We start from the raw sequence: 13230 nt of genomic DNA on the forward strand, positions 1-13230 counted from the left end.
CTTTCTGTTAGAGCCTGCTGAGAAACTCTGGGGTCTGCAGACCTGGAAACGAAGTGTTAAGAAACCAGAATGCCTGCAGTTCCTCCCCTCTGAGGCTGGACCTTCCCACCAGGATCCCCTGAGATACAACAGCACTGGACTAAAGGCCACAGGATTTACTGATGTGCTGATTTTAAGACAGACACACTAAACCAGAGAGCTTTGATAACTGGGCTTTTCCAAATTCAGCCTCCACCTCTGGATGGACAGTCCTGGCTTCACTGATGTGCACAGTGACATGCACAGGTGACACCTACTAATTGATGTAAAGCAGGAAGAGTACGTGCAATTACATATTCACAAAGGGTGTGGCAGCAATTTGCTGACCTCCATTTGCAAATCTTGTATTTAGTTTAACTGGTATGAAATTTAATAGGAGAAAACCTGGAAACTCCAGTCCAAGGGGAAGAGCCCATGAAGCCTGGCAATGTGTGGAGTATCCCAAAGGAAAGGTGCACCTGCAGTGGATAGGACAGCAGAGCTCCTTCCCCAGGGGAATTAGGGCTCACAGGCTGCAGGTCCTGCATGTCCCAGCACAATTTCACGTGCTGCCCCATCACCTACCTCCGTTTTGCACAGCTTGGGTCAAAAGCCAGTGCTGGGGACCAAATGGGCAGGAGTCAGCATCACTGAGCATTGAGAAGGAAGGATATTTCAGGAACAGGCTAGAGGCTGGTAAGCTTGGGTGTGACACTAGAAAAATAGTGCTTTGTCACACTGTAGATTGAAACCCATGAGAGTAATTGCTTCCTTCCTGTGTGGCTTAAAAGAGGATGTGTCCACACCACCCACACTGATAACCTTGAAATATAAAATAGCTCTTCTGTATCCACAATAACAGAGACAGCAGCTAATGCTAGGGGATTTCAAGAATTACTCATCAGTGCAGCAATCACAGATTTCCCCCTTAGCAAAGGTGCAACTCCACCTGGGGAGGGAGGCGAATCTCACCTCCTGGGGGAAACCAGAGGAAATGCAATGGAGCAGACGCACACATCAGGCTGTTCAGATGCACATTACTGGAAGAAGGTTAATTATGTTTTATAAAGCAATATTTTTAAGCAAGTTTTTAAGGCTACTGTGAAGTCCAGCACCTGCTGGGCACCATTTTTCCTTGCTACCCAAGGCTTTCTCCTCTAGAAATCAGGTTAAAAAAAAATCCTTTCAAACTGACCAGATTGGAGGCTTCCCTACAAACCCATTTTTCATCTCTTCTCTGGGTCTTGTCCCCTCAGAGGTTTTCAGTTGCTTTTTTCACCTCTCCATGAGTCTTAAATGTTTGCCCCAACTCCCCTCCCAACACTACCCAGTAGTGCCCTTGGACCATGTTCTCCTAATCCTCCCACCCTTCATCGAGCAGATGGGACACACCAGGGCACATCATGTACTGGCACCCAGAAAGACCATCATTTGAGGATGAGGAATTCATTGCTATTTATCTAAGTAGTTTTCATCCAAATAGGACAGAGCACTTGAGCTGTAATAACTCTCCTAATGGACTAATAAAAGAGGAAAACGTATCATTTAGCAGAAAAGCTGAGCTCTCAAAAGTACTCATTAATGTTGGAACAGCTGTGATGGGGAGAGATTAGCTCTGAAAGGGAGGAGATTATAACAAACTCTCGGGTAGAACAATATTGGTCCTGGAGTCTTCCAGAGCTTTTGAGCCCTATCCCAAAGGCTGGAACCCTATCCCAAAGGCTGGAGGCCAACCTCCAAGTCCCACTGGCAAGAGCAGTGCAGTCTGAGAGCTAAACCAACTGTACAGATTAGAGAAAATAGCAGGGTAAAGTTAACAGTGCTATGTCCTAGTTAACAGAGGGTTGCTTCTGCTCTTTGGTTTCATTGCAGTCCCCTCTACCCTACACCAAGGCTACAAGAAGTGGTGACAGACATCTGAGCTGTGGGGCAGAGACTGTCATCTTCACAGTCCTGCATAGCAAACGCTTTGTCTTTGGCAAGATCCCAACCCCAACTTTACGCATTGTGACACAGCCCCTTCACAATCTGCATGGGGCTGTGCAGACCCAAAAAAGTTGGTTGAAGCTACCCACTCCCTCTGTTTAACGTGAGGAGAGACAGAGGTATTTCCAATGCCCCAAGAGAAGCATTTAACCCAGCAGGATCCTGGCAGCCACCCGCTTGTGACAAGCTTGTGCAGACATTCCTGGACCACACCAGCCTTGCGGTCCCTTGGTCAGCAAGCAGGTGTGAAGGGAAATGTCATCTGCAGAGGCCACACTTCATTCAGAGATGTCATTGCTGTCCTGCCTGTGCACGGGTGGTTTGCAGAAAGCAGCTCTGAGCAGTCTTGTGTCCCTCCCCCAGGATACTTGGGAAGGGGCATGCAATTCCACCTCCGAGGGATCACAGGGCTTGGGGTAACTCAAGAGAGGCAGGTAGGACCCATGGACTGGTCCTGTGATCTCATGGGGCAAAGAGACCCACAAGAGTTCCTGAAAAAGGGAGGCAAACTGAACTGGGATAACTCTTTCACACGCTGGGTGGGCTAGACCTGCTCCTGGAGGAACCTTGGTAGCCTGTGAAGACCTCACAGGTAACACTGTTAATCCTGAAGCAGGCAAAACAGTGCACAAGCAGTAATCCAGATAACATTTGCTGTATATCACTAAGAAAAACATATGAGGTTCCCTCGAGAAACAAGGCTGTAGAAGGTGGGACTAAGGTGGGAGAGCAGCCTTCAAGTACCTGCCATGCCTCTGGCTGTGCTCAAAAGTCTTTTGTTGATCTTTGTTTAACTGCCCAGCTCAGCATCCCCTTCTGATCCATTAAAATATCACAAAGACTAAAGTATTACTGTGGAATGCATGAACTGCCCAAGCTCCCATTTTTGTTTGATTTGATTTCTCTATGAAGTCTCTCTCAAGGAGCTCAGATTGCATTTACTTGGGGAACATTTTGTCAGATCAGCACATACAGCATGAAATCAATAGCAGTTTTTGAAGGAAGACCAGATTCTTCTGTCATCCAGAACAATCTCTCAAGCCAATTTTTCTTGGGTAGAAACCACAGTTAAGAAAAGAAAAAGTTCCACCTTCCTTTCACCTACCTCAAAACCTCACCCTCTATGTCCCCTGTGGGCAAGGGGCAAAAGACCATCTTTCCGTGTAACACTATTTCTGTACTAAGACCTATTTTTGTAAAAAATAACATTATTTCTATCCAGGTATGATGTTCTTCTTTCCAGTGTAAGTTTCTACTATCTCATATGAACAATTCTATACCACAAGCTTCAGTTTATTATTCAAAATTATACTAATTGCCCATTTTCATACATTTCAATATAGCTTGACTTGAAAAACAAATTTCTGCTTTCAGTAGTGCATGAGCAATGTTTCCATGTTAATGTGCAAATTATCATTAAGAGAATCAACACACAGCTGATTTCTGCAATCTGTTTACCTCTCTATACACAGAAAAAATTCTTCATAGGAAGGCTTTCAAGATAGAAATGGAGACAATAAAATCTATAGGTTTTTGAGACTTTATACCTGGAGTTGTAATAGATACCCAGATAGTTTCTCAGTCTAAGACTCCTGCATCACACATGTACACAGTGCCCCCACACAGATGCTACTACCATAACAAATGTTTTTCTTACAGACACTCTGTATCCAGCCTTTTGCCCAGTTTCAGCCCTTCAAAGAACACTGTTTTCTGGAAATTCAACATTTTTCTCCATGGAAAGTGGCCGAATCAGGGTATTTTGTTTGGCAAACGCAAACTGTGACATCTGGGACCTCAGAGCTGGTTGTGCCGACGTGTGAAACCCCCTTCCTCCTCCCACACTCTGCCACAGAGTGTGCTTAGACAAGTCCCAGAGTGGGTTTTGGTCATTATTCCTTTTGGTAACTTTCTCTTCAAGGAAAACATTAGAAAATTCAGGCCATGCAAGTTCACAGTGTTGTAGGAGCTTTGACATATTATGAAAGAAATACAAATAATGTGCAGAGGACTTCTCTGACAAATTTGGAATCCTGAAATTCTGAATTCTCTGAATTCTGAAGCTTTTTGTAGACAAAGACAAGTATATGCAGGGTATGCCCAAAAGGACAAGGGTGGGCATCAGCCCCCAGAGGCTGATGTGACTGGTCTTGGGAGCCAGTGATGAGCTACATGGCTGTTCTGTTTAGGTGTTTCACCTGCGTGTCTGGTGAAGGAGGTGTTCCTCTCTAGGACAGGCTGAGAAGTCACCCAGGGGCTGGGGGCAGTGTCACCTCTCCCGGCAGCAAAGAGCCGTTTGTTGGATAGCTGCTGGAGGAGAGAAACCCCTGCTTATGTATGTAAGGGTGGGAAACAACCATTGCTGTAATCAAGTGGTTGTTTATCTCCTGGATAAGGAGGGAACAGGAAGAGTTCCCAGGAGGAAGGTGATACCTGTCTGGATGTCCTGGGACAATGTCAGAGGTTGTGCTGTTGAAGGGGAGGGTGATCTAGCACCAGCACCAGGAAGGGGGACCCAGAGCTGATCTCTGAGCAAAGCTCTTTAAATACTGCCTCTGTCAGAGGCTCCCAGCAGGCACAAGCCAGAGCACAGGAACAGGAAGAGGCACGGAACCTTGCTGGTGCAGCATTAGTGCAAGCGGCAACACTTGCACATCTTTCGTGTCTTCATTTGCATCTCTCATGAAAAGTGCAATGGTGTTCTCAGGTATAAGAACAACTTATGAACACCTGGCTGTGCTTGTGCTCTTACTTTAACCTGGCTTGGGTGACTGCAGTGTGAGGTGACTGGGTAGCAATGGGTTATCCTGACAAACCATGGCATTCCTCCTCCACAGTCTTCAAGGTCAGATGATGACCAGCTTAGGATGGGTGGCTCTATATTTGGCAGTGATGCAATGAGGTAGAAGCAAATACTTATTTTCCATTGATCTGTAGGCAGGGCAACCATCGCCAAAGGTAACATGAACACCGTCAGTGATAGATGATACACTGTCGAGGTTCAGACTCTCCTGTGTTTCTGTGTGGTCAACAGTTCTTAATGCAGTTTCGCTTCTCTTGGAAAAAAACAAAAGAACAGATTATTTCCCACCCTCTATATAGTACCAAGCATGCCAAGAAATGGTATGTTATTTCCACAACCTGAGGGAGAGGTTTCCGTTTCCAGCCAGGATTTCTTTGTCAATCTGCAAAGCTTTGGTGCTGTCAGCCACAGCTGTGCTGCACACAGAAGCCAGTCTGAGGCCAAAATGCTTTCAAGGGTGAAGTTTCAGGCAGCAGTGTGTGCCGAGCCAAAATTTAGCTAAACAGCAGGAGGAACCTGCAGGAGGGAGTACCCTACCCTGCCCTCTCCTGCCCCTCAGCTGCAGGAACCACAGCCCTGCAGATATACCTTCACCAGTCTGTAAGTGACCAGTCCCACAAACAGCACCTTGTCCTAAACTCAACCCTGCCTTCAGCCACAGCATCTAGAAAACAGAGGCCCTTCTTGAGCTGCTTGGCCAGAGCTCTTTCCTAGTCCAGATTTTAGCTGCCATCTCCCCAGATCAAGGCATTTTCTTTATGGCCAAGGAGTGTGTTCTCAGCATGTGTCTGCTCTCCCGTCGCTGTCTGTCCTTCATCCAGCTGAATTCAAGTAATGTCATTAATGAAGGTCATCAAGCATCTCTTATCATTTCTTATAGTCAGACCAAAATGTCTAAATGCTGTACATTACACAGATCAGTTGAGGGGGGAGCAGGAAGGAGGGGGAGATGACTGCAGAACAAAAGAGCATGCACATGCATTGCACAACGCTGGAGCCATGGGACAGAAGTGCCCCTGTCTTACACCAAGCCAGAAATATGCTGAGCTGTGTCTGCTGGGGCCCTGAGGGCACCTAGAGGAAAGCAAACCTAGGGATGAGCTGTGTTTGTGCAGCATGGGGAGCTGGCCATGGGGAGCTCAGAGCGCATCCTGCCAAGGTCTGAGGTGAAGACTGTGGCATTGCTGCAAGAAGAAGCGCACACCAAGCTGCCTCCTGAAGCTAGGTGTCAGGGACACACAGTGTTTATCTCAGAGGGGACCTGATAACTCTGGAAAGCAGATTGGTCTCTCTCACTACATGGAGGAGACAGGCAATTCATTAGTAGTGTGTGAACTTGAAGTCCCCAATGTGGCTGCTCAGCTGTGAAGAGGAGGAAACCTTTGCAGTCTTACCCTGGGTAGCAGTTGTACTTTCGGCTAAAAATTGCTTCTCCAAAGAGCTACCTAGAAAGATTGTTGTGGGCAAACAGAGCACAGAAGCCTTCAGTGAACCCACAGCAGCTGAGCATCCATCATACCAGCAGCCGGGAAAGTGCTGTCTTCAGCCTCCCTTCAGCCTCCACCACGGGACCGTGGGTGCAGTGTTTACCCTGCACAGAAGCAAGACAGATGGCAATTTCATCAGCCCAGGAATGCACATGCCCTAGGAGTCCTCGGTCTCATGTTTCCTCTGCCCTCTGCTCTCTCTCTTTTCTCTCCTGTCTAACACGCACTTTAGCCTGTAGCTCTTTGGGAAAGAGGCTATCATGTGTGAGGCTGGCTTGGTGCCTAGCCAAACCCAGTTTTCAAATATAAGTGGAACTGTCACGCATCTCCAACAGCACAGCAGAGCAGCATGCACAGATTTCACTGTGCCCTAGTCCAGCTGACATAGCCACAACATGCATCCACCAGGTCAGCCCACATCAAGCAAAAAATTAGAACATCAGGCATTATTTTTATTGGCTTTCCTCCATGCAGTTGAATTGTGTTTGCTTCACTTTGTGTTTGTTTGCTTTAATTTATCCTTCATTACAGGAAAGAATTGGCAAGAGAACTTTGAGCAATCTCAAGTCTCATTAAGTTAACAGTGCCTGGGAGAAATCAAACCCAAACAGCCTGTGTAGCTCAGTCAAAAACCTATAAGTATATATAAAGGAGTCCATATTGTTACACTTATACTTAATCTTTAACACAAAAGTGATTTTGAGTTATGTATTTCTGCATAGATTTAAGCATGTAGATAAGCTGGACAGGACTGGGCTTAAAAGGCTTTATTATACCATGCTGTTTTATATCTCCAGTACAACGCACTTGCCTTCTCCTGTTGAAACATGCTTCAGTTTGTGATGTAAATGGAACCAAGCCAAGCCAAAACACTCTTAAAGAAGTGGACTGCATGTTTTCCAGGGCAGATGCGTAGCAATGACCCTGCAGAAATCACATTATGCTCTGACTGACTCGAACCACGCTGCTGTTTCACTAGAGAAAGATGTATTTGGCCTTGCTCCTCCTTGGAACAGCCAGCTATTTAGATGGCACCTTTTGCCCAGGATCACAGCCCAGTGCTGAGTATTTATTCTCCCTGTGGGCCAGAAAAAAACTGTGTTGCATTTGACAGACCAGGAGATGAAACACAGATGTGACCTGCCCTTGAACACGTATCATGAGCTTGCAGCAGGACACAGACTTGAACCCAGGCCCAAAGGTCCCTGTGTAACCTGTGGCCACCAGACCAACTTAGATTTTCGATCAGGCTAAGGCAGCAAGTTTGGAAATGGAGAAGAGTGCCCCACCATTCTCCCTTCTGACATCTATTAAGCAATTCCAATGGCACTGTGATGCAAAAAGCGCCAGCAAGAAGTTGCAAGCTATGGCTTGGGAAGTCCCTTCACTGCATGCTGCTTGGAGCTGGATGTGGCAGAGACCATCGCTGTGAGCATGCTCAGATCTCACATTCCTTCCCCAGACACCACTAATAGCTGGGCTTTGTTTGCAGTGGTGGTTTGCTTTTTTCTTTAACTGTTGCAAAATTTATGTAGCAAGGATAGCAATGTGAAGGAGGAAGGGACACCCCATGAATAATATAAACCAGTTTAATCACGCACTACATGGATGGTTGCAGTTGTACTGGACCATAGTCATTCCAGGGTTTCCATCAGATGATGCTGTTACCATATATTGCCACCATCCCTGATCATCTCCTGTCCTCCCAGTAACTCTCTTGCCATTTGTGACCAGATTCATGGTGGGGGTCTCTGTGCAAAATGGAGAGTCAACCTGAAAGAGCAGTTCCTGCTCAAGCATGGTTAATTACACTCCACCATCCTTGCAGAAGGACCTAGATATAATATTTTCCTTCTACACTCACTGCTCTACACTCCCCTGCTGCAAGCCTGAGACCTCCCAAAGAGCCAGTCTTCACCCTTAAAAACAGTCATATCCAGGGAATAACAGAAATGATGGACATGGGAATCAGAGAGCATCAGGTCTTGCAATCTCTCATTATCACAATGAGCCCATAGCTCTGCCACAACAGCTTACTTTCCCTGTACTATCCCTGTGTCACTGTCACTCACTGCTCAGTGGATAACGGAGTTTCTCTGTTTGTTGCCTTGACTCATTTCACGTTTTCACTTCTTCTTTATCATCTGAAAGCCTCTGATCTCATGTAGAGCCAGTGAACTTTTACACGCACAGGGTTTAACAGCAAGTTTTCTATTTTCCTTGAGAGTGTCTGTTCATGTTGAGTCAGGATGGCTGTGACACCCTGCACGCTGCTGGACACAAGCTGAATCTGCAATACAATCAGCACAGGTTAATTGGCCATGTGGGCCAGGAAACATGCTCGAGCTGTCTGTGTCAGGAAAGGACCAGGGTGTGGAAGGCCATTAAGTCTTGAAACACTGTCTTTTTCCTCAAAGGGTTAGCTCCAGCCAGCTAGTACATTTTGGGCAGAATTTTCTTCCTGGAGCACTTTGGTGTATTCCAGCAAGGAGTCAGTTTGGCTGAGGGCTGGGTGTCACAGCCTTATAGGTTTTACTTCATTTGTAAATTATCATTTGCAGACTGGAACATGCAAGTTTTTGACTACTCTGGAAAGGAAGGGACAGAGAAAAGTCACTGTGTCCTTGGCCAAGGAGAATGTAACAGCCAAGCCAGGCTGGGCAACATGTGGGGGAAATAACCCAAACAGCACACCATGCACAAGGGCAGCTGCCCACCTCCACACCTGCCCAGGATCCCAGGACTCATCTGAAGAAACTCTACCACCTTAGGGCAATTTTGCTTCTTGGGGCTCCTGGAAATCTGACAATTTAAATCACTTTCCCGGATCCAAAGTTGACTGCATCTTGCTCTGGAGGGCCTCCATTGAACCCATGGGCTTTGCACTGCTGTAAGCTAGCAGCAGTCAGAGGCCAGACCTGTGTGGGACACACTGGGAGAGGATGACTGTCACATGAATGGCATCCCCAAACATGTGCACTCCCACTCACAGTTGGGTCATTTCCCCATTGCAACTAAAACTACTGCTTTTACCATTAAGTAACCGCAGAAAAGCACTTGAGTGTTTTCTTTAGTTGCCATCTGTGTGTCTCTTCCACAGATAACTTTCCTGCCTGCCACGACATCTCCCTCAGATATTGATCTTCCATTTTAAAAAAGAGCTTCTCCCAACAGGGTCTGCAAGCTGTGGCCCCCCCTCTGTGTTTCCAGCTTTAGCTTCAAATTCTGTTTGTTTGAAACTGAGTGAATAACCTCCAGGGTTATCAGAAGGAAGGAAGAAGGCCATTGTCATGGATGCAGTGGACTCTCCCCACGGGCTGTCCTCCAGACTGCAGCTGAGACATCTCTGTTGTAAGGCAGCAGCCTCACCAGCATGTCCCCATCTGCCTCTCTGTGGTTCTTAGGAAACAAAACTCAAAACCTTGGCAACAACAAGGAGGGACCCTTGCACCCTGAGATACAAAGCTCAAATGTAACCTGAGGATGGAGAAAGGAGGGGTGTGACACACTCAGACGGGCACATGTAAAAGCCTTAGGAAACCTGGCAGATCCGTCTCTGTTTGCAGCAGATTTATGTGGGAAGGGTGCTCTGCATCAACCAACACAAAGCTGTTGGGTAGGCCTTGGAGAAGCACGAATCAGCTGTACCCGCTCTGCACAGCGGCCCCATGCCCAGGAAGGGCTCCTCACCAGGGCAGGGACCGGCAGGCTCCCTCCTGCGCCGGGTCTGCGTGGCGGTGGGCATGGATCCTGCAGCAAGGACAGCCCTTGGATGTTTCCAAATAGCCTGGAAGACACCCACAGAGCCTGGCTCCATCCCGTCGGGTGGCACTGGCACCTGGCAGGAGCTTTTGTCACCTTTCTCACGGTGATGCATCAGGGAAGAGCCAGCCCTGCTCGACAAGGAGAAATCGCACCTCACAAACCCACTGGTGTTCTTGGAGGGGGTGAGCAAGGGAACTCAAAGGAGATGTGGTTGCTGTAATCTACTGAGGTTTCCAAAAGGCATTTGACAAGCTGTTGACAAGGGCTCTGAGAGAAAATGGGAAACAATAGGATGAGTGAGAAGGTCCTCACAGAGATGAGTAACAGAGCAGAGATGGGAAATAAGGAGAAATTTTCATATTGGAGGGTTGGAGGGGTGTCCTTCTGTGCAGGGTTGTGCTGGGGTCTCTGCAGGAAACTGAGCAGGGGTGGACAGGTGACCCTATAATTTGCGAATGATACCAAATTACTTACGGCAGTAAAAGTGACCTTATGAGGCTGAGCAAGCAGGTGTTCAAGTGGCAGAGATCTATGCAAAGGGATGCAAAATCCTTATTGTACATAGAAAACAGGGAGCCAAATGAGACCCTGGGCAGAGAGCACTGTGGAAATGTTACTTAATGCAAGGAAGTCAGCAGAAATCTCAAACTGAATGCTAAGAGTTACTAAGAGAGGAAAATTGAACAGATCGGGAACAAGAAATTGTGCCATAACACAAACTTGTCAGCCCCAGTTCAAGGACTATGCACAGTTTGGGTCCCTCCATCTCAAAGATGTGACAGCAGAAGTGAAGAAGGCCCAGAGCAGAGTGTGGGACTAGCAGAGTCATGGCAGAACTTCTGTGTGAGTAGGACAGGATCCTCCATTTCCAGCCTGGATCCTGTCCTGACCAGTGGAGGTCTGAAAAATAATGGAGGACTAGAGAAGGCAGAAAAAGGAAAACCATCTCTTCCTATACAAGGGGTATCAGATGCAGGCAGTAGGTGCAAGACCCAGAACTAGAAAACTGAAGCTTTTTTCATATACTGTGTAATTAGGCTGCAACAGCAGCTCCTGCTGCAGGATGCTGTGGCTGCTAAAAGCTAAGCTGAATGCAGAAAGTAGACATACAGGGACAGAGAGAGGGCAAGAGAAACAAAATAATGTTGAAGGCTTTTAAATAGAGACACCATTCTGGCTTGGAAAATGCATTAGCCACAAATTGCTGGTGTCTGGGAGAGTATATGGGGGTGGATCGTGCTTCTCTCATGCCTTTTGCTTTCCCTGGGCATCTATTCTGGCCACTGTCAGGAAGCAGACACTGCTCTGGAGAGATGTTTGGCTTGACCCATGCAGCTATCCTGCACTCGCTCCCAGACTCCCCAGATGTTTGAGGCTTGTGGATTGTGTCATTTGGCTCCATACTATCTGAATTTTGTGTTTATTTTAATTATTCTGATGTAGTGCCCAGAGGATCAGGAGAAGTAGTGAGTGCCTCTATGAAAGGTCACCCTCAGACTCTGCCAAACCTCAGTCACACTCGTTTTCAAGCTCAAAAGCAGTCTGGGAAGTCAGATTGCTAAATCAGTCTTCTCATAGTTTTTCCCCAAAAATATCTTCTGTACACTTCCTTCTTGTCACCCAGCAGAAAAACAAAATAAGGCTGATACTATGTTAAATATAGAAAATGTCTTTACAGGAGAGGAACTGCACTTACAAATTCAAGCCAACTTTAGCTCACCAAAAATTCCCAAATCTTTTCACAGTAGAGTTCTGGTTTCATGGGAGCCTGGAGCCCTGCCTCACATCCCTGTGTACAGCTAGGACATGTGTTTATGCTCCAGTCATGTCAACAAGAACAAACATCCCAAGCAAGTATCACTTCTTGGTTCGATGCCTTGAGAAAGCAGAGCCTTGTGGGAAATTCCACCCTTGCCACAGGCTCTTGTGAGACCTCACTTCCCAGGAAGCAATACAAAAATGTAGGTCCTCGATGCCAACAAGATTCAGAATGGGAAGGACCATCCAGTGGCCCAAGGAAATTCCTGTCCTTCCTTTCTGGTCCCTGGCAGGGACTTTGTCTGTCCTATCTGGTCCCATCCCAGTGTGATGTGTGGTGAAGAAAACAGGCTCCTGAATTTGAGGAGATGCAAACCCCTCTAGTCTACTCTTAATTATGTTTTCCCTCTCTTTATTTGCTCTTTCTCTTAGTACAATAGGTCAATGTTTAAAAATTACAGAAGGATAAGAGTGTTCTTCACCCCGGCTCGCCGCTCCATGAACCTCCCTCTTACACCATGCTTGGGAAAACAACTCTTCAGACAAAGTCCACAGAGCCTTCACCTCCTATTTCTTTTCAGGCGGGTAAGAAGTGATGATCCATTACACATAAGCACTCAGACAAGCTGTAAGTAAACTTGGCCTGGCCACAGGGCTCACAGGATGATGGCACTGCTGGAAGGGGTCTCTCCACTCCACCTTCTCATTCAAAGCAGGACCATCACCAGTACTAGCTCAGGTCAGCCCATGGTTTTGCCTAGGAAAGTCTTGAAAACCTCTAAGTGTAGCATCACCACCTCTCTGGGCTGCATCACCTCCCATGTAGAACCTGAACTTTCCAAACCACAATCTGTGCCTGTTTCCCCTTGGTGTATCACCTGCTGCTACTGAGAAGAGTTTGCCTCTGTCACCGTTGTAACCACCCTTCTTGTACGTTGCTATCAAATTGTCCTTTATCTTCCTCTTTGCCAGGTTAAGCAAGTCCAGCTTCTGCAACCTCTATTCATTGGCCACATGGTCTAGACCCCTCAGCTGGACCTTCTCACTGACATGACCACTACTGGGGCAACTCTCTCCTACATGTGTTTTCAGATGTGGAGGACTTCAGTGGAGATCCTTCTGGCCAACAGCTGTGGTTTTCCAAAGGGCGCCATCAGAGAACAGGCTGCTGCTCCTGTCTCCAAGTCCCCTGGCATCGACTCCCAACATGGCCCTGGGGGAGCCGCTGGAGGTGTCAGCCCAGGCTCAGGGATGGCCTTTGCTGTTGGTGTCTGGTGTCAGCACCTCAGTGGTGCAGCAGTGCTGCCCTGCCTAGGCTGGCAGTCTGGCAGGCCTGGGGGAACCTGGCCAGCAGAGAAACTTGTCCCCAACCCTCATTTTTGGCCAAGAGGGAGGTACCCAGCTGCATCCTAT

The sequence above is a fragment of the Strix uralensis genome, chromosome 4 (genome assembly GCF_047716275.1).
Source record: "Strix uralensis isolate ZFMK-TIS-50842 chromosome 4, bStrUra1, whole genome shotgun sequence".
Taxonomy (NCBI): Eukaryota; Metazoa; Chordata; class Aves; order Strigiformes; family Strigidae; genus Strix; species Strix uralensis.